Below are 22740 nucleotides of genomic sequence, written 5' to 3'. Positions count from 1 at the left end.
ACTGCACAAATACCCAGACCATCTTAACATTTAAATCTTAACATTTAAATTTTGTAAATGATATAAACCTAACTAATAATCTTAGCATATTTAAATTTTTTATTGTTATGAAAATTTATTACTTAGGTAATAAATTTTGATGTGCCATGTGGTTGGTGACAGTTGCACTTAAGTTAATTTTACCAAAGCTTTCACTCATTATGTCAGAGGGCATTCACCTACACGTTAGTTAGTGCATATACATAATTATTTAAATAAAAATGTAAAAGTCGACATAAAAACAAATGTTAATTGTCAGTTTCACGAAGATTTATCACTGATTCTGTTAAATAGTAGAATCTTGAAAATAACTTAATATTTTTAGCATTATCTATAAAGTATCAAAGTATGTTAAAACTACTACATTGTACAAGAGCTAATCATTATAATTTTTTCCGCTTTTTAGTTTCAGCTATCGTGTGTCATTATATATTTATATTTTATTAAAAGCTTCGATACATTAAGTATTATATGTTCTCTGTAGCCAGGCTGTGGTAACTGAGTTGTAATAGTTCTAAAGTATTAACTTGATGTACACAAATACACCTGGGAGTTTGGTTACGTCAAACTTTTCAAATTTACCTTCGTATTTCTACGCTAAACAATGTTCACTTCTACTTGTCATTTCGCCGTCGCAAACAAATACACACTAAATATATTTTAGGTATATATCTCGTTAAAATTCTTTGAATGTCATCGATACAATCACATTGACCGATAAAAAAAAAATTATGTCAACGATCAAAACATTCGATTATTTCTGTGCACTAATGATGTTGTAAAACAAAACAAACAAACCTCTTTTAGACAGAAGCGGCGCTATACAATCCGTACAATGTACAGGGACCAATAAAATACAAAAAAGTTTTGGAGGAGTCGTAAACTCACGCGGGGCAATCTGAAAGAGCGCGTGGCGCGTCGCGACCGCGACACAGCGTGGCGTCTGCTCAACTGAGAGTGCAACTCAATGTGCAACGAGCGAAGAAGAATTTGTGCATCGATTCAAAGCTGTCTACTACAGCTATCCTTACCTACCTGTGGCTCTTGTCCCTATCGACAGTGAGATCATAATGGTACGACGATTCTATGTAAATAAATTAAGTGGTGAAGTGTACGCTCGTATACCGGAGCAGACACATAAAAATTTTATTATCTTTTATTTTCACTGCTATTTATATAAAGAAAAGGAAACTAATTTTATTAAAGCTTCCCTCTGAGCACTATCCGTCTGTATATAATAAAAGTAACGAAATATACAAACCAAGTATATTAATCAATTACGTAAACTAAATATTTCATATTAGATGGAAAAAAAAGATAAAAAGCATATTTTATCAGCGTTCATCGTTTTTATTGCACAACATTAAAGACAAAGCAATTGGAACTAATTATCGTCGATTTAATCGAACAATTGCCGCATCCGATCGTTTAGCGCGTGGGTGTAGGGGTTGCGAACTGGCAAGACAAAGCGGAGTCAACGTACCGGGCACAGGCGATGACCGCCAACGGAAATGCAAGCGATCGAGCTAGACCGATTTGGTTGCTTAATATTAAATCTACGTGTGTGACGTTAGTAATTTTCTTATTATTTTCCCATCTGTTTAATAATAGTATCTCACTAAACTTCACAAAAATTTACTAAAGAAGAAATTGAGAAATTCGATGTTAAGAGAACCATCGTCCCAATATAAATTGTGAATCAGAACTTATTTTTAGGTTATACCGTGCCTCGGAGAGCACGTTAAGCTGTCTGTCCCAGTTGTTATCATGTACACCTGATAGCGATCGTTACTCATAGTAGGGAATGTATGCGCCAACCCACATTGGAGCAGCGTGGTAGATTAAGCTCTGATTCTTTTCCTACATGGGGAAAGAGGCCTATGCTCAGCAGTGGGATATGACAGGCTGAAGCGTAACGTATAATAACTATAAACCCTTTAAACAAGTTTATGACAGTACTATAGTAATGTATTACAATAATGACAGTTACAAACAAGAAATACGTCACACGAGCCAATCACAATAATCTTTTAAACACGCTAGAAATTAGTGACTTGTCAGTTTTTTTTTTTTATAATAATAGTTGTTAGACAGGAAATTGTTGCGGCATTTAATAAGTTAGAGGATTTTATCAATAAAAATAGTTGTTAGCTTAATTAAGTTTAATGTCTAATATTTCTTTCAATATTAAATAGAAACTATAAATCTAATTTTTAATGTAGCCATTCCACTTTGAGTCGTTGTTTTGCAACTCACTTTAGAACATTTTTCTTTTTATTTAACTTATTCAAGTGTAAATTGTTTACTTTTCATCTGTGTTATTTATAAAAGAAGTAATTGCTTTCAACTCACACAATATCAATATTATGACGCTAATTTTAAGTTATTGGTTTTCTTATAAACTGAATAGTTTATCTTACGACTTTACCTTATTTTTTTTTACGACTAGGTCGGCACAAAAGCGTACGATCCACCCGATGGTAAGTGGTTAACGTAGCCTTTAGACGTCTGTAACACCAGAAGTGCAAGCGCGTTGCCGACACTACACAGGATCCTCCCCAGAAGCGACAGCCACCAAACTCACCAAGGAACACAACACGACTTTAGGGCAGTTTTATGTACCTGTGATCTTCTGTAAGATTAAGGTAAGTACCTTCCTCAAACGGGGACCTACCTCAATTATTATAATCTTTAAATACGGCTATACTACACACATAGTGTTTGTTTCCGAATTTCCTTTCGACTTCTGTGTATGTAACAGACGTAAACGGGAAAAGATGTGATTGCGAATAAATTTATATGCGAGCGTCTGCGGTTTTCAGGTATCCTGTCTTTGTTTTGAGTTCGTGGCATGAATAGCAAATACTTGTGTTCACATACTAAATATATCATTTGAGGTTTATATTAATTAGATTATAAATTTGAAAAATCGATGATCGAATAATTAATCATTCGTCGGAACTTATACCCAGTGCAAGGGATACCAAATATGAAGTTATGTATTAATTTATTATATGTATATATTATTTATCATTATGAAGAAGTTATGAACCAACGCTGAACTGTCCGATTGCTAAACGAATAATCACTTATATTAGGTGAAAACACAAACCATAAACAAATAATTAGATAGTAACGAAAGCAGATATCTCGTTTTTTGTTATACTGTGGTACGTAAAACTTAATTGACAGAAGTGATCATCGTTAGTAGTAAATGCAATCACACGCCCGGTTAGGCTAAATCGATGTTACAACGCTTGTAATATACTGTTTTACGGCTATATCAGCTCCACGGGAGTTCCCGTGAGAATTTTGATTTTGCATGCGTTTATGCATACTGTTTAAATGTTATTTTCGACCTTTATCTACATATCAAGATTCGTAGATATATTCTCAAAAGTTTTTCGTGAAAGAGCATCAATCATACATTGATAAATCCGTCAATATTGAATACAGTTGATAAAACTTCAAAAACATATTTATCAAAAGTTTAAAACTAGAAATGAAATTATAAATACTATCTGTGCCCGCGGCTTTGCTCGCGTTAAAATCAGTTTGTCACAAAGTTTTCCCGGCAAACTTCCAGTGAAATTCTCATCAAAATCGGCTTATCCGTTTCGTAAACCTTCCTCTTGAAGCCCTCTCTCCATTGGTGAAACCGCATGAAAATCCGTTCAGTAGATTTTGAGGGACTCGATCACATACGCTTTTGGGGACTTTGTTTTTTAATACACTAACTGTTGCCCGCGACTACGTCCGCGTGGTTATGAAGATATGCATTACTATTAAGATGCTTAACGCAAATTATTTTTTTATTTCAGTCACTTGAAATGCTTATCACTCTGAGTAACATTTCATGTATTATTTGGACACCTTCTTACCATTTATAAAGCATACATTTTAAATTTCAAGTCTCTTCTCCTTCAAAAACATAGGACTTTCATACAAACTTCCAACCCCGGTTTTGCCCCCTTAGGGGTCGAGTTTCGTAAAATCCGTTCTTAGCGGATGCCTACGTCTTATAAGGAGCTTACCTGCCAAATTTCAAGTTTGTAGGTGTTATAGTTTCGCAGATTTCGTTATGAGTGAGTCAACCTACCATCCCCCGTTTTAACCCCAAAAGGGAGTTGATTTCTAAAGATAAATATATTATTTAGACACCTTCTCACCATCTATAGAGCTTACATTTTAAATTTCAAGTCTCTTACTTCAAAAATATAGGACTTTCATACAAACTTCCAACCCCCGTTTTACCCCCTTAGGGGTCGAGTTTCATAAAACTCGGTCTAAACGGATGTCTACGCCTTATAAGGTATCTACCTGCCAAATTTCAAGTATGTGGCTGTTATAGTTGCGGAGATTTCGTGATGAGTGAGTCAACTTACCATCCCCCGTTTTAACCCCAAAAGGGAGTTTATTTCTAAAGATACATTATTTGAACACCTTTTCACTACCTATAGAGAATACATTTTAAATTTCAAATCTCTTACTTCAAAAACATAGGACTTTCATACAAACTTTCAACCCCCGTTTTATCCCCTTAGGGGTCGAATTTCGTGGAATCCGTTCTTAGCAGATCTCTACGCCCTATAAGGAACCTACTTGCCAAATTTTAAGTTTGTAACTGTTATAATTTCGGAGATTTCGTGATGAGTAAGTCAACCTACCATCCTCCGTTTTAACCTCAAAAAGAAATGGATTTCTAAAGATACATTATTTGGACACCTTCTCACCATCTATAGAGCTTACATTTTAAATTTCAAATCTCTTACTTCAAAAACATAGGACTTTCATACAAACTTCCAACCCCCGTTTTAGGGGTCGAGTTTCGTAAAATCATCTCTTAGCGGATGTTTACGTCTTATAAGGAGCCTACCTGCCAAATTTCAAGTTTGTAGGTGTTATAGTTTCGGAGATTTTGTGATGACCGAGTGACCTTTCGCTTTTATATATGTATAGATTATAAAAAAATATATTCATCAAATTAAAACTTACATAACAAGTACTCGTAAATTGTGACTTAAGTACAGGAATGTTCGTCACTTCATCTGCTCAATCTAAACTTGATGTTACAGTATTGCTTTATCTTATATTTATAAATAAAAATGAATGTTGCAAAGCGCATAAACTCGAGAATGGCTCGACTAATTCAGGTAATTTATTCTTTTATATTGGGATAAGTAATGGTTATTACACAATAAATTTGATTAAAAGATTCCCTTTGTGCCCACTAAAGGTTATTAACACTGAAATGTCTTTGTTAATATAATCTCTATTATTCCACTTCGTAATAACACGAAACAGATATTGTTTGATAGTGGTGCATTACGAAATACTGTGCAATAGTAAATTTATTTTAAAGTATACGTTGCAGCGCTGTTATTTGTCTAGATTTAACAGTAGTTAATAAACTATAGAATGTTCCTAACTGAATTATTTACTTCAGTAAAGAACTCGTATTTAGTTGTTTTAAAATGCACGTCGCATTAATTTTAATAACAATATCGATAGGCTTGATATAAAAATAAATAACAAACTTGTGGAGGCCTATATCCATCAGTGGACTGCGATAGACTAACGTGAGTGAGTCAAGAGGCATTAAAATGATTGTAAACTTAAATTTTTATACTTACAGATTTTTACGCATAATTTATACTGTCGTAATGCCACGCCTAGGCTACGAAATTAGCTTACGAAAGCAGGCTGATTGAAACTGAACGATATTTACTTAAAAAGAATTGTCAAATATATTGCCAATGTCTATAATTACCATTCAATAAATAGTAAAAATGTAAACTTAAAAACAAGCTAGGAAGCAAGTAGGTCAGATTTCAAAGATTAAATAAGTCTATTGTGACTTAATTATAGATAATTTATTCTCATTAAACGTTTTCGAAAAATTATGTTCTCACCTTACCTTACCGACCGAATATTACATTTAAGGTCGCAGAAGACCAAAGTTATTAGAAAATAGCAAAAAACACGTAAATAAATTCCACACAAACGACTCGTGAAGGAATGGTTTTGTTATACAAATACTCGAAACATCAAATAAACAAAGAATTAATTAAACAGAACCGCAATTAAATTAGTAAAGAAGTATATGAACAATCGTTACAAAATACGATTTATAACGGCACGAGTGTGGCATTAAAGAAAATTAAACGTAATTTGGCCTCTGAAAGTCTTAATACCGCCGGCCTTGGAACAAACACTATATTTAAACCTTTCCGCTAAGTATACAGGTACCCTGACACCGATATAGAGTAACGAATTGTACCAAGTTGATGTGTAGCGAATGCGCTTTGTATGTTGGCGTTACTTTACACTTGAACATACAATAGTTCGTTGAAATACGTTTATTTTATTAGTGATTTAAATGTTCAAATTTTTAACCGACTTCAAAAAAGGAGGAGGTTACTCAATTCGACCATATACAGGGTTACAGGAAAAGTCGTGCTAGATCCGTTAAGGGCTTGAAGTACCCATCATTTCTGACTTATTTCACTATGAAATACCCTAACCTAAACTTAACCCTTTTCGAGATATTCGACTTTTAATTTTTTATTGAAAATTGCCGATTTTTAGGCTACTAAATTTAATTTTGTTTATTTTGTGTGTCTTATTATTATTATTACTGCATTTTTACATCTCTAATAAGAAGCTTTACGACGTCAATCATTAAAATAGTGCATAAGTTAATTGAAAAGGCCGTAGTAGACAAGTGAAGGTTAAGAAATTAAAAAATATATTATAAAGTTTATTTTTCTCTAAGGGATATCTAAGAAAAATATTATGGCAGTTGTTCGGCAGATGTGTTTTAAAATATCTACGTTTCATCAGCTATCTAACGAGGTATAACAATCTAGGGTTTTATTTAAATGCATTGAAAAAAACTTAGTTTCATAGGCGACAGTGGAGAAGAAAATTAATACTTAGCCCTAAATAGTAAAATAAAACAATAGGTAAGCATGAAATGTCATTTATTAAATCAGGTTTTCACACAACTTTTTCTTACTCTACAGTTCATGTTCAACATGGCCGCCTCTGTTTCTAATACATTGTCGCATCCTTCTACGGAGACCAGTCTTCACTACTCGAGTGGTCAATGTTGTCCTCATTTTATTTGCTGCATCCACAATCCTTTCTCTTAATTCTTCCACAGACGAAACTGGACTTGGCTCGCTGTAGACAAGACTTTTCATGCGCCCCCAGATATGAAAATCCATGGGGGTTAGGTCCGGACTTCTTGCTGGCCATGACAACGGCTCATCTCGTCCTATCCATTTGTTTGGATAATTTGTGTCCAGCCAGTTTCTGACACTTCTCCTGAAATGGGCAGGGCAGCCATATATATATATATATATATATATATATATATATATATATATATATATATATATATATATATAGCTCTGGCTACCTTACATAACTCAGGACCACAATACAATTTGAGCGTAGTATTGTTTTAGCAGTGTATATTTTACCGTAAGTAGACGAAAAATTTACAAACGCACTAGTCGTCACTACGAATTCCGAGGGCTTCCCTAGATTTCTCTGGGATTCTATCATCAGATCCTGGTTTCTTTATCATGGTACCACACTTGGGATATCTCCTTTCCAACAAAAAAAGAATTATCAAAATCGGTTCATAAACGACGAAGTTTTCCCCGAACATACATATATATATATATATATATATATATATATATATATATATATATATATATATATATATATATATATACGGTCGAATCGAGTAACCTTCTCCTTTTTTGAAGTCAGTTAAACATAATTTAAGCGTAAATTAAAATAAAATGGTTTAACATGATTTGAATGAATTATATGTGATAAAATATAATGGTTACGAGAAACCAAGGTCTCGCATGAAGTATTACGTTCACTGAATGCAATCGATACGGCTTATGCATGCCAACAATGTAAACAACGTAGCGTACCAATTTACACTATATTCAGAGTTCTATATTTAAAAGTAATATGTGTATAATGGCGTTTATGCTTGTGTATCGTGTGTGTTACCGGACCCCCGACACAGGAGAAAATCCTACTGGGGCCGTTGAGCGTGAATCGTTTCTTTATTTTATTAAAATGCACACCTGAGTAAATATTGTTAATGTACGTGCACAAATATCTTATACTAGCTTCTGCCCGCGACTACATCCGCGTGGAATACTTGAAAAAAAAAAAAACCCCGATTTTGAAACATTCTTCATTGGTGCTCCGATACTCCGAACGTGATAATATATAGCCTATATAGCGTGATAATATATAGCCTTCCTCGATTAATGGGCTATTTAACACCATCGGACCAGGAGTTCCTGAGATTAGCGCGTTCAAACAAACAAACAAACAAACAAACAAACAAACTATTCAGCTCTATAATATCAGTATAGATTAAACGGTCTCTAGTAATAAGGAATATACAAGACAAACACCAACTCCCAGAAACTAATATTAGTATACAATTATATATAATTATATACATATGTGTAGTATACAATAATTTATCGTGATCGGGAATCTTCTCGTGAAATGTTTATATCAAGGATTACAATTCACTAGTTCCAATATTAATATTCACGGCTTTATAGCGCAGTTGCGTCAATATCAGGGCAATTGAGATTAAAATGTTAATAAAAAAATAAAGTTCAACCGACAGTTGAACTTAAATATTATGACACTTGTCAAAACAAGGAGCAATTTAAGACCGCTATTAATCTTGTTTAAGACGACAGCGAAAGATTTTCATTTTTGAACATCTAATCAACTTTTAACCTCACAATTAAGGATTGATGATCTTGCTAAATTAAAATTCATTTGAGTTTTTATTTAACTTAGTTACAAAAACTATTTGTAATTAAACTATTAGTACAAAAACTATTTTTATAAGTCAAATTTAAAGCTCAATACTCTATTGTTATATTTTTTCTTCAATAGGTAACAGCAGTATTATTGTGTTATTGTTTAAACAGAAATAAATTAAAAAATTATTTTTTAAATATAAAACAAGCATATTATTTTAAATGCGTATGTAACCGCTATTAAATTTTTACTTACATAAGTAACCATTAATTTTTTGACAAATACAAAACCAGATTAATATATACTTAGTAAGGTTTTTAAAAATACACTCGATAATTGGCGGCTATTGCAGTAGCCGTTATATATTATTTATCTAACAAAGATCTATTTTATATATAATAGTTAGTAAAAAAATTGTCATAGTCGGAGAGATAGAAGTTTTAATCTTTTAAGGTTAAAAAACAATTATAGTTTATTTTGCGTTTAGTGTTAGAAAGCCTGTTCAAAATTAAATAATTAAATAAATAAAATATTAAATTAAATACGAGTAGTAACAAACAAATAGGAAAAATATAGTCCACAAAATAAGTAACCATGTCTCATATCATGTATCAGTAACCGCGTGTTTAGCCTATTTGATTAATAACGAAACTTAACGAACGAGTGTGTTGACGAAGCGTTGGCGCAACGGTCACGGCACTGGTTTGTGTGTGGCTGTTGCGCTGGCGGTTGCGGGTTCGATCACCGCACATGATAAACATTTGTATTGGCCATACAGATGTTTGCTGTGGTCTGGGTGTTTGTGCAGTCCTTGTGGGTCTCCCTACCGTGCCTCGGAGAGCACGTTAAGCCGTCGGTCCGGTTATTCTCATGTACACCTGATAGCGTTCGTTACTCATAGTAGGGAATACATCCGCCAATCTGCATTGGAGAAGCTTGGTGGATTAAGCTCTGATCCTTCTTCTACATGGGGAAAGAGGCCTATGCCAAGCTGTGGGATATAACAGGCTAATGCGAAACGAGTGAAAACTATGCGCAGAGTCGTCTCTTTGATACGAACATAAATACGACATTAAAAATATCGCATTGTATTTTTATACCTTTGAACCACCAACGGTCACCAACCCGCCTGCCCAGCGTGGTGACTATGGGCAAAACACAGGAGTTCACGCATTTTTGGCGCGAACTTGTGGAGGCCTATGTCCAGCAGTGGACTGCAATAGGCTGGAATGATGATGATGAAATGATGATCTTTGAACCAAGACCAGGAAGTAATCGCAAAATTCGGTTCCAATATTTGAACGGAACATTTAATTCATCCCTAGATCGATTTCTCTGTACGTATTCATATATATCTTGAATTACTACTATGTTATATTTGGTACGTGTTGATATTGCAAATTTTCCATCGTAAATTTAGTGTAATAGTTAAAGTTATGGTATGGTTTTATATAAAGGTTAAAGTTGACTTGTCAATCCTTAACAACATACCGTATTTCCTTGCATTCCTTATACCAGATTAATTGATTTATTCACACTAAGTTCACTTAAGTTCTTGGAGTATGCACCGAAATAGTGTTTGTCAAGTCCGTTTGATCTAACTAAAGATAGAGCATACATATATGAGGCAGATAATATGTAATATGCATGAGAAACATCTTAGGTTTTCGATATTTATTATTGAGTTTCTATTTACGAAAGATGCACAATATGACTGCTATTTATAACGCCATGCAAGGATTTTCTGTATTAATTTTTTAAATAGTTTGTTTATGATATGGAAACATTGTCACAATATCTATGTAAATTTGACGATTAGAGGTCTTTTGTTTTCTTTAGTATTCAGCTTATGTGTCGTTTTTTGTACATTATGTGTGTTGTAGCGTGATGTCGGTTTGAATATTATCCTACAGCACAGCAATTCAATCAAACCTAACTGAGAAATCGATGGAATCAATTACAGAAAGAAACACCTTTATTATACCTATAAATAATTATTAATGAGATGCTTAAAAAAAAGCTTTGTAAATGTATTCTGAAGTGTATACGATATGATATTGTAATAGACATTTTGAGTTTTTACTTTGCTCGTTTATTTTTATTTATTTAATATATAGATATTGCACTATAAAAAATTACTATCGGCAGGTTCTTATAAAGTATATCGAAGCATTTTTGAATATCATATCAAAAATTGACCGCTCCAGCGGGATTCGAACCCGCGTCTCCGACTGACCGTGTCGGCGCTCTAGCCAATTAAGCTATGGAACGATGTACCCGCTAGAGCGAAATTTTTGATATGATGATTTTTATTTTCGGTTTAAGCGAACCGTGGCGCCGTCTATAGTGAGTTCTTTACAGAGACCCGTAACTATTCAAAGTTTCATATTACAATGAAAATCTTTGACAGGAGACGACACCATGCTATTATTAATACCTACGATTTTATTTTTGTGTTACCCCCACATTAGGAATCCTAAACATTTTTGAATATCATATCAAAAATTGACCGCTCCAGCGGGATTCGAACCCGCGTCTCCGACTGACCGTGTCGGCGCTCTAGCCAATTAAGCTATGGAACGATGTACCCGCTAGAGCGAAATTTTTGATATGATGATTTTTATTTTCGGTTTAAGCGAACCGTGGAGCCGACTATAGTGAGTTCTTTACAGAGACCCGTAACTATTCAAAGTTTCATATTACAATGAAAATCTTTGACAGGAGACGACACCATGCTATTATTAATACCTACGATTTTATTTTTGTGTTACCCCCACATTAGGAATTCTAAACATTTTTGAATATCATATCAAAACTTGACCGCTCCAGCGGGATTCGAACCCGCGTCTTCGACTGACCGTGTCGGCGCTCTAGCCAATTAAGCTATGGAAAGATGTACCCGCTAGAGCGAAATTTTTGATATGATGATTTTTATTTTCGGTTTAAGCGATCACTATAGATGGCGCCACGGTTCACAAAAACGGGGTAACACAAAAATAAAATCGTAGGTATTAAGTATATCGAAGTATTAGAAGATAACATAACATAACAATAGACTTTATTGTACACCATAATACAATTAATACGTATCAGATTAATTATGATGACAAGTTTTTTTAGTAAAGATAATTGTGTTTGCTCGCAAACGAAAAAAAAACCGACTTCAATTACATCGAAGAGTAATACAACGTAGATCGACGAAAAAATAGTAATACTTTGTTCGTATTCCATATAACGCGACATTATAAAATTGTAGAATTATATAATGTCCTACTGTTATTTCTAACATTTTGTTAGCGATTGTAGGCAGAAATTTCATAAAAGGCCCGTCGTCGATTCGCGTGAAGCGCTGACATCGCTTATTACGGCGGGTTTTTTAGTTGAAGCGGATTTATATTGAATTACGGTTTATGTCTTTTTTATTAAAAATATGTAATGTTCATATTTTCACACAGCTCCGATGCACGACTGGAGTTTACCCCTTCAGATCAACTGTCTAAATAGGCACAAAAAGGCTTACTAGTCTAAGAAATATATTATTACTATATCAAATTGTAAATAAATGAATGCAATAACGCCATCTATCGGAACCTAATTGCGTTATTAGAAAACGTCTGAACGCCATCTCTAACAAGGTCATTCGTTCAGTAGATTTTACTGTTCAATTTTTTCATTCCGGGGCCTTAAATGAAAATCGATTCTTAAGGAGAAAACTCCAAAAACAGTCAAGTAAATACGCCATATCAGATATAGTTCAAAAAGTTCGAGTCAAATCTCAATTATATTTAAATGGGACCACATGACAAGCACCACCTATCGATTAAAAAAAGAATCATCGATATCGGTCCACCCAGTAAAATAGTAATGAGGTTAATATAACTTTGGTCGACGTAAAATAGCCAAGTAAATACCCAGTATTAGCAATAACTCAAAAATTAAAAGCTCAAATATATTTATAACGAATAAACTGCTACTCTCTACTCTAGTGGAATATTGTAATTTGATCGATAGTGAACGAAGTAATTTCATAACATTTTGATAGATGGCGTTGTGGCAAAGTATTGAACATGACCACAGTCGTCTTAACATCGTCATGTAAATACGTGTCATCAAAGATTACTCAAAAATTGCTCATTATATCTCAATCATATTTAAAACGGACGACATGACAAGTATTAGCTTTTGATTTATACAAAAAAGATCAAAATCAGTGCACCCAGTAAAAAGATATAACGTATAATACAACGTAGGGTGACGAAAAAACCGTCAAGTAAATACGCAATATTAGATATAACTCACAAATTACGAATCAAATCTCAATTAAATTTGAATGGGACCACGTGACGAATAGTAGCTTTTAATTTATATGAGAAACGTCAAAATCGGTGCACCCAGTAAAAAGTTATGAGGTATAATACAACGTAAGGTGACGAAAATAATGTCAAGTAAATACGCGTTATCAAAGATTAATCAAAAAGTAGTTATCAGATCTCGATAAAATTTATATGTGACCACATGATAAACATCAGCTTTCGATTAAAGTAAAAATTATCAAAATCGATACACCCAGTAAAAAGTTATTGCGGATTTTCAAGAGTTTCTCTCGATTTCTCTGGGATCCCATCATCAGATCCTGGTTTCCTTATCATGGTACCAAACTAGGGATATCCCCTTTCCAACAAAAAAAGAATTATCAAAATCGGTACATCCAGTAGAAAGTTATGTGGTATAATACAACGTAGGTCGACGAAAAAAGCGTCAAGTAAAAACGCATTATTAGATATAATTCGAAAAGTAGTTGTTAGATCTCAAATAAATTTAAATGGGACCAATCGGCACACACCACCTTTCGATTAAAACAAAATTTGTCGAAATCGGTCTACCTGGTCAAAAGTTCTGATGTAACATACATAAAAAAAAAAAAAAAAAAAAAAAAAAAAAAAAAAAAAAAAAAAAAAAAAATACAGTCGAATTGAGAACCTCCTCCTTTTTTGGAAGTCGGTTAATAAAAGTTAGGCTTGATTGACGACACGTTAGTGCAGCGGTCACAGCACTGGCTGTTGCGCTAGCCGTCGCGGGTTCGATACCCGCTCACGACAGACATTTTTATTGGCCATATAGATATTTGTCGTGGTCTAGGCGTTTGTGCTTGTGTATTGTGTGTGTTCCGGCCCCGACACAGGTGAAAATCCTAATGGGCGCCGTCGAGTGTCAAGCGTTTATTTATTCGTTGGGAGTTTAAGAAACAATGCAATTTCAGCAAATTAAAAAATAATTGCAAATTAGCAAATAGACAAATATAAAATTCATTATTTTTTTTATGTACTCAGACTTATGAAGATCATATCTGATCATATAAAATCTGAATATTTTCCAATATTATAGCTTGACAATTATGTAGCCTTACTAGCTTAATTCGAATTAATTTATTTTGTAAAAACGTAATTTGTATTTTTACACTCACACTAAATGTTAACAAACTTTGGATGTTTTTGACTTTTTGTTTTAATATTGCTCTCTGACATTAATGTTAGATTTTATTTTGTATATTTATATTGATGTGTATTTTGAATTTTTACTGTTTGTTACATGGTCGGTTGTTTGTTCAGTTTATTTTACGTTTTTAATATTGTAAGTAATTTACGAACACCTGTAAAATTGGACCATCTTCTAAATTCCGTTGATGCTCACTTTTAATATATTTTTCTTAAATGTTTTTTACGTCTGTTTTTTTTTTAATTTACTTTTCATAATTTAGTTCTTGACAATAAGTTCTGAATTTAATCTCGAATATTCATTACTGTATACAAAATCGACAATCTTTAATTTGACTTATTTCGATGTTGACGATATTCTTAGTAACTTAAGGACACCTGTAAAAAAGTAGGCAATTATCTAGATACCGATATTTACTTTATTTATTTTGTATTTGTTGTTGTACTACTTGTTGGTGTTGAATTATGACTAAATAAATAAATAAAAAATCGATTCTTCCTCAGGAACCAACCGTATATTTAGTGGTAGTGCTTACAAAATCTTAACAACACTGAAGATTTCTCAGTCAAAATTGTAAATATAGATAACTCTGAACAATACGAACGTCTCGACAGTCATTTGCAATGTATCTTATCTCGTGAATCAGGCAGACGATAAAGTCTTACAAACACCATTGTCTAGGAGGCGATGACCTACTGTCCTTGACAAGGCTATTATGTCTGTGGCACAAGTAAGGAGTTTAAGATTTTTTATATAACACAAAATAATCTATTTTTAAATCCTTAAGAAGAATTATTAACTTATAGCTTTCATAGTACTTATAAATAAATGTTTCACTGTTTGTCGGTCAATAAATATGAACAACAGTACCTAAGTGATTGACTAGCTGATCGACTAGCTGTGCCCGCGACTTCGTCCGCGTGGAATTTAACAAAAAAGTTATTTAAAGTTTTTAGTTAAAAGCGGTTGTTTTATTATAACAAAAAGACACCCCAATTCATTTGTATAGATAAATAATACAATAAAATATTCAATAAAGAAAAAAACAACCGAAAATTGGCACCCGACGTGGGCTAGCCAAAATTAAAAATATCTAATTCTAAAATACAACATAACAGTTACGTTTATAGCCTAAACACAAATGCATGGTATGTTTGACGATTATTCAAAATGCTTTAAGCGTCTTGCCCAAACATCATTACTTTGGTATTCAAATGGCATCGGGAATACCTGTCAAACGACTATGAAAATAGTCGCGTGCTACATCTATGTGGTCGCATTTACATAAATCATGGCTATGACGGCTAGAGAGTCTATTTAGCTCACGGAAAATGAACTACCACTACTTTTAGCATGTATATTTATCGAAAATGCATCAATCTTGCTGATATATTCAACGAATATAATAAAACTTAAAATGTTAGTTTGACGAAAGCGGTAATTGGTTGTCAAATGACTCGCTTGTTGAGAAAATTCGTAGGCGAATAAACATTATACATAAACTCAAGAGGAGCAGTTAATATAAATTTAAAGAAATCTGTCAAGTTTTAATATTTAATTCGGGTGAAACTGCGAGTTTTGTCTTACTGTCTCTGTAACGATTTTTCTTAAATAAGTATGTTTTATATCTCGCCAAATAGGCATCTACAACAGATATGTGTGTCATAAAACTAATACTTTGTAATTATTGTATTAAATTGTAAATAACCTTTTTTTGGTCTTATATATAAACCGACTACTTTTCCAGACTTTTTTTTTTTTTTATGTCACTAGGTCGGCAAACAAGCGTACGGCTCACCTGATGGTAAGCGATTACCGTAGCTTATAGACGCCTGCAACACCAGAAGCATCGCAAGCGCGTTACCGACCCAATCCCCAATCCCCCCAGGAGCTCTGGTCACCTTACTCACCAACAGGAACACAATACTGCTTGAAAACAGTATTATTTTGCTGTGATCTTCTGTAAGGTCGAGGTACTACCCCAGTCGGGCTGCTCCATATTTTGAGCAGGAAATTCCTGCTGTGCCCTACCTCAGTTTAAAGACTTAATAACGACCTAACAGTTTGTGCAAAATGGCATCACCTGAAAGCTATATTTGATTTCTGTTAACACTATAAAATACTACTACTAATAATACTACTATAGAATAGTTGAAATACGTAAAAGGAAAATATTGTTGTTTGTAAAATTTCAATGGGCATTGAATAATAATCCACGGATATGAAAGTAAACGTACTATTTTCTTTTTACTCGTATTACTTTGCTAATTCAAAATATTGAATTTTACCTACAATAGAGACAAAAATCAATATTTATATTAGTGTTTAAAATAATAATTACACTCATGTTTTTTTGGACAAAAATAGAAAATTCAATTTATTTAGAATTATTAATACTTCTCGGCTCTTCGTGTGTTAATATGTTGCTTTATTGTCAAGATTATGTTGAAATTTTAGAACTATTTAACTTTATAATAAAAGTATACGTAGCATATACATATGTATATGCTACGTATAGTTCATGTATTATATATATAATACATGAACTATACATTTAAGTCTTGAGTAGGTCTATTAATTTGTTCGCAGCTGCAGTTTCCTCCCACGCGCGTTGCAATTATCAAACGATTACAGTTAATATTCCCAAATCGTACATTCGTATGACGCGTAACTAAATATGCTCAGTTACTTGTTTAATTAATTTATACAGCTTTACGAGTGTATTATTTGCTTGGTATATAAATTAAATTATACTAAAGTCATATTGATTTGTTACGGTTATTGAATTAGAAATAATGAATAAAAATATTTATCAAAAAAATAGGATTTTAGAGAACTACAATGGGGAATTTTATTATAGTTATTAGCTACTCAGACAGACTTCGTTCTGTCAATAGTCTATAATATAAAAATGAGTCGCTGAATGTGTTGCTAAGCGCAAAACTCGAGAACGGTTGGACCGATTTCGCTAATTCTTTTTTTTTAATATTCCTTGAAGTACGAGGATGGTTCTTACGGAAAGAAAAATTCTAAAAAAAAAATTAAATTTCCTGAAAAAGTCTAAAAACAACACTTTTCTATACTCCCATACAAAAGATTTGTGATAATATCTAAAAGTCAATTTGAACTTTAATACCATACGATAAAGTTTGTGTTAGGCGATACGAAGTTCGCCGGGTCAGCTAGTTTATAATAAAATTAATGGAACGTTTTCCGATTGATGACTTCGATTTTTTTTTTTTTTTTGTTATAATACCTTCCATAGGCCTAAAAGAAGATATAAAAAAAACTAAAATAGCGGAATCGGTCAGCCATTCTCGAGTTATGCGCTTAGCAACATTCATTTTTACTTATATAGATATAAGATATATATAAGATTTTATTAATAAATCCTACGGAATATTAAAGGTTATATAAAAACCTTGATTCGTGAATTTTTTATCTCATAAAAGAAATGTATAAAAAAACCTTAAAACTTTTATTATCACACAGGATATAAAGAAGTCTAACCCTTGAGTTATTATTCTCCAATATGGAAAAAATATCCCGTAGAAATTCTTTCATTTCCGTTATAAAAATATCTTTTATGTAGTCATAGTTATAGCTTCCCCTAGTCATGATTCATTAAAATTAATTGAGAGCTTTTCCAATGACATCAATATAAACAGACTTTTAAAAAGGGTTATATACTTCGATAAATGGATATCTCAAAAAGTTTATCAACTGACTTTCTCAAGCTATTGGTTTTGTAGTTTTTAGTTTTCCGTTTATATTTTCTACGATTTTATCAAACTTTAATTTAACGAACAGAAGATATAATAAAAGTATATGGGAAAAAAAAAATGTGTCGATATATTGAGTTTTATTGGGATATTTGATTAAAGCGGTGTATGTAGATACTGTACAATTTTTTGACATTTCTAATAACTTTAGAACAAATTTCTTTCATACTTTCGTCACATTACATTAACTAAAGGGGATGTCCACTTTGTATGGGGGTTTCGGCCCCGAGTGGACAGTCACTGAGAATAATAATTATATATTAAGTTAGTAGTACTAACAAGTAGGAATTAGAAAAATGATATGGTTTTGTGTCCAGGTGTTTCTTTTTTGTTTTTTTGTGGATAATTACAAGAAGGTTTCTGAAATAAAAAATCATTGTTTTTGCTATTTTTGTTCTACTAATCGGATTCGTACGTTAACAGAATGTTATCTAAAAACTAGGCAGGTAGATTTATAAAATCTTGAAACCATTTCCAGCCCAAAAACCAAATAATTGTCATGACATGGGCACAACAACCTACTGTCCGTCGACCAACTATGCAGTTGCAATAATATTTTTTTATGGCTTCTCTGCCTGACCTGCATTGTTTACATATAAAATAAATACAAAATATATTTTCCTACTTATAAATATGCCTACTGTGTATTTTACGTCGCAGTAGTGATGAATTCTCGGTTGACGGAAAACCTTAGTTAGTTGTTAGTAGGTTGCTATATCACTATGAAAGAATATGGAAGTCAAATGAATGTATGACGCAAAAGTCTGTAGTTTAGGGTTGCCATAACAAATAATATTTTCAATAAACAAAATAAATCGATTAAATCGATAATCGAATTTAATATAATTAATTGCTTGCTTTTTTTGTAGTCAATAACAACGTTTCTAAAATAGTTTATTTTTCATCAAAGTTAATTTTTTTTTACTAAATACACTTTTATAGACTTTTTTTCTAATTACATAATTCGATTTAACAATACTTTTAATCGATTTTAACAAATAATTGATTTAAAAATATTATAAAATCGATTGTTCGTTAATAATAATTGTTTGTTTAAGACTGGCAACGTGGTATAATCAAATCACTAAACCGGAAATAAACTAGACGTATATAATAAATGAATTAAAATACTTATTAAATAAACTTTTTATCAGTTTATATTGATACAACTGAAAATCACGAATAATCATGGTATAATATATAAAAATTTTTGGTATATTTGTTTTTTTGTATAAATTCTGTTTACGCTGGGCCGAAAATGGACAGTCCCCTTTGTCAAGCCGTACCGTAGGTATATAGTTGTCCGTATATTTTAAAACATACGACAAATAATATTTATTTAGATAGACATAAAACTTTATTAACTGAAAAGGCAAGCAGAAAGTACGCTCCTTTGTATCACATCCGACTAAATCCAGTATCGGTAAGTAAAATATCATTAGACTCATATAGTTAAAGCGGTGCACCAGACAACAAAGGAACTCAACAAGTGAAACAGGGAAATTGGTGGGGGTACGTACGTCTGCCCCCCGGCGGGCCGCTCTCGAAGGAAGTGTCTGTCGAACGGTAACTATTTTTTATATGATAAATACGAGCTTTGTTCCGCTACAGGATATGTTATGTGTCGTGACATATGACGGTGAAAGGGGTTGGTTTTATTTTTGTATAGCAAATAATCACGTTTTTGCTATGTTTTAAAATCATTAAATTAAAACCTGAATGTATTATGAAACAATATATCCAAACAATGAATTAATAATTGATTCAGCTTGTAACGTCTACCTGCTGGCTATGCCCAGCCTCTTTCTTCTAGGCAAAATCGGAGCTTAATCAACAACGCTGCCCCACAGCAACTTGGCGGTTATATATTGCCTACTATGAGTAATAATCGCTAGCAGATCGACACACCTTACGACAGCCTTAAATACTTATATCTAAAATGGGGTCTAATCTAACAAAACTATGTTGTTTTACGACTACATTTTTAGTCTGCAATATAGGTCTAGGATTTATAAACCAAAAAGTAACTTAAAAACATATACAAAAAAGTACGTGACTCATCCATGAATCAAATATTATAATGCCATTTATTACGAAAATAGATTTTGACCAACAAATACATGCATAAACTATGACTTTAACTTTACTATAAAAAGTGCAAGTTACACGCCAAATAAACGATAATATTTTTACATTTATTAGGTAAAAAGCGAAAAATATAGCTTTGAATAAAAGAATAATAATAATAATTCTTTGTAGAACATTTACTTAAATTTAAATATTTATTTTACAAAATTGTTAAATGTGTATTTTTGTTTGCTTATTTCCACTATTTTGAATTTTCATATTTAAGAGATTTGAAAGACGGCTCTTTTGAAACAAATTTTCAAGATAATTATCATAATAAAGGAGTTGAAGTATTTAGACAAAGAACATAACTTCGCGAGCATGTGACGCACAGTCTTTTGAAGCGTTTCATGAAAATTGAAAAAATAGTAATATTTGGGTACATTCAATTTTGAAAGAAAATAATCCATATATAATACTAGCTTCTGCCCGCGATTTCGTCCCCGTAGATTCCGCTCCTATTGGTCTTAGCGTGACGATATTATAGCCTATAATAGCCTTCCTCGATATCGCTATCCAACACTAAAAGAATTTTTCAAATCGGCCCAGTAGCCCCTGAGCATTAGCGCATTCGAACAAACAAATAAACAAACTCTTCAGCTTTATAATATTAGTATAGATTAACATAATTATTTAATATTGTATTTACGTAGTAATTTTGAAAATGGAGTAATTGTGGTACCAAAATCTCTTTAATATTGGGTTTACTTTATTACTACTATGATATTTACTATACTCTAGACGAGTAAAAAATCAGATGTATATGTACATCAAATGATATAAGTAGATATATTTATTTTCAGTAGTTCGGAATTTGTGATAAAGTGTGTTTACAATTGACACACTACCTTACCACTTGAATGAGGCTTTGTTTGAAACTAAAATAGTGCTCCTGAGCACAACAGGATATAATTGTGTTTGCTTGCAAACGAAAAAAACCGAATTCAATTATGATATATATGTAAGTACCGACTAGTGCGGGTACTATGAAAATAATTGTATTAAAATAATATTATGCTCAATGTAGGTAACTCAGTTCCGTAATAAATGTTAACTAGCAGCAAGTCTTTCCTTTGGTTCCCATATTTTAATATTATTATATACTTGAATATTTATCAAATTACATCGACAAGTAATTAATACAACGTAAATAGACGAAAAAAATAAAAACGCACTAGTCGTCACTACTACCTTTCGAGAGTTTCTCTCGATTTCTTTAGAATTCCATCATCAGATCTTGGTTTCCTTATCATGGTACCACACTTGGGATATCTTCTTTCCAACAAAAAAATAATTATCAAAATCGCTTCGTAAACGACGAAGTTATCCCCGAACATATTACTTAAATATATATACGGTCAAATTGAGTAACCTCCTCCTTTTTTTAAGTCGGTTAAAAATAAGCATCGACCTCATCCTGCTTGAATTATAACACAATTACAATAAACCAGTTTGAAGAAAAACGAAAGCGCTAAAAATGTTTTTAAAAAAAAATCCTCGTCTATCGCAACTGTATCAACAAATGAAACAAGACACAATTTATTTGGAATCTAGATTTTTTTACATGTGAACTTTAGAAAAAATATAATGTATTTACACACTGAAAACACAAATTCCACTATTTTACTACTCTACCTTGTTTAACAATTCTTTCCTTGTAGAAAAATGAATTCCATTGCATTCCAAGCATTTTCACAACGACTTCGCTTCATTTTGTAAATCACATTGCAGTTGTAAACTTGCACTAAAATAAATATTTCCTTAAAAATATTATACAATCCCAAAGTACTTCGAAATTTACTTTTTGGAAAAATGAGACTATATCGATCATTTAAGAAAAAAAGACAAAAAAAAAATACTAGCACTAAGCTTCGAGAAGTGTTCTGGCTACAAAATACAAATTGGTGATTGTGACTTATAAAAGACCCGTCTTCTAAAAAAGGAGGAGGTTCTAAATTTATATTTATATCTACTAATAATGCGTATTTACTTGACTATTTTTGATATTGTGAGCGTATGTCGAATGCCGGTGTGCCATAAATCAACAATAATTTTTTTAACCGACTGCAAAAAAGGAGGTTACACAATTCGACCGTATTTTTAACCGACTTCAAAAAAGAGGAGGCTACTCAATTTATTTATCAATACAGAATTCAACTATTTGCATCCACATATTTAGCTAACAAATGGTACGATATGGAACCAATTAGAACGAACCATAAACAATAACCACTTTAAGCAGAACTCAAATAATTCAAGATCACTACTAACCTCTGAAGTTTATTTTGATAACTTCGGCTTTGGTAAATGCCTCAATTTACGGAATTATTTGTATTTTAATGGAATACAATAAAATAATTTTAAGACGAATTATTTAAATGCTCCTTAAATATTAGTAATTGACTTTAATTTTCAATTGATGAAATATTTATAATTATAAAGCGACTATCATATTTTAATTTTTAACAGTTTT

At 32.3% G+C, this 22740-nt stretch overlaps 1 long non-coding RNA gene across 1 annotated transcript; it reads right to left on the bottom strand.

Moving 5' to 3' along the window:
- Positions 1-1136: 1136 nt before the first annotated feature.
- LOC123656722 lies at positions 1137-8843 on the bottom strand. The gene is made up of 2 exons (XR_006743584.1): positions 8752-8843; positions 1137-1230 (listed from the first exon to the last, which is right to left on the bottom strand). It is a non-coding gene; the product is annotated as an uncharacterized LOC123656722 (long non-coding RNA).
- Between the last annotated feature and the right edge of the window lie 13897 nt (positions 8844-22740).

The sequence above is a fragment of the Melitaea cinxia genome, chromosome 9, assembly GCF_905220565.1.
Source record: "Melitaea cinxia chromosome 9, ilMelCinx1.1, whole genome shotgun sequence".
Classification (NCBI taxonomy): Eukaryota; Metazoa; Arthropoda; class Insecta; order Lepidoptera; family Nymphalidae; genus Melitaea; species Melitaea cinxia.
This window is presented reverse-complemented; position numbering and strand designations above follow the sequence as displayed.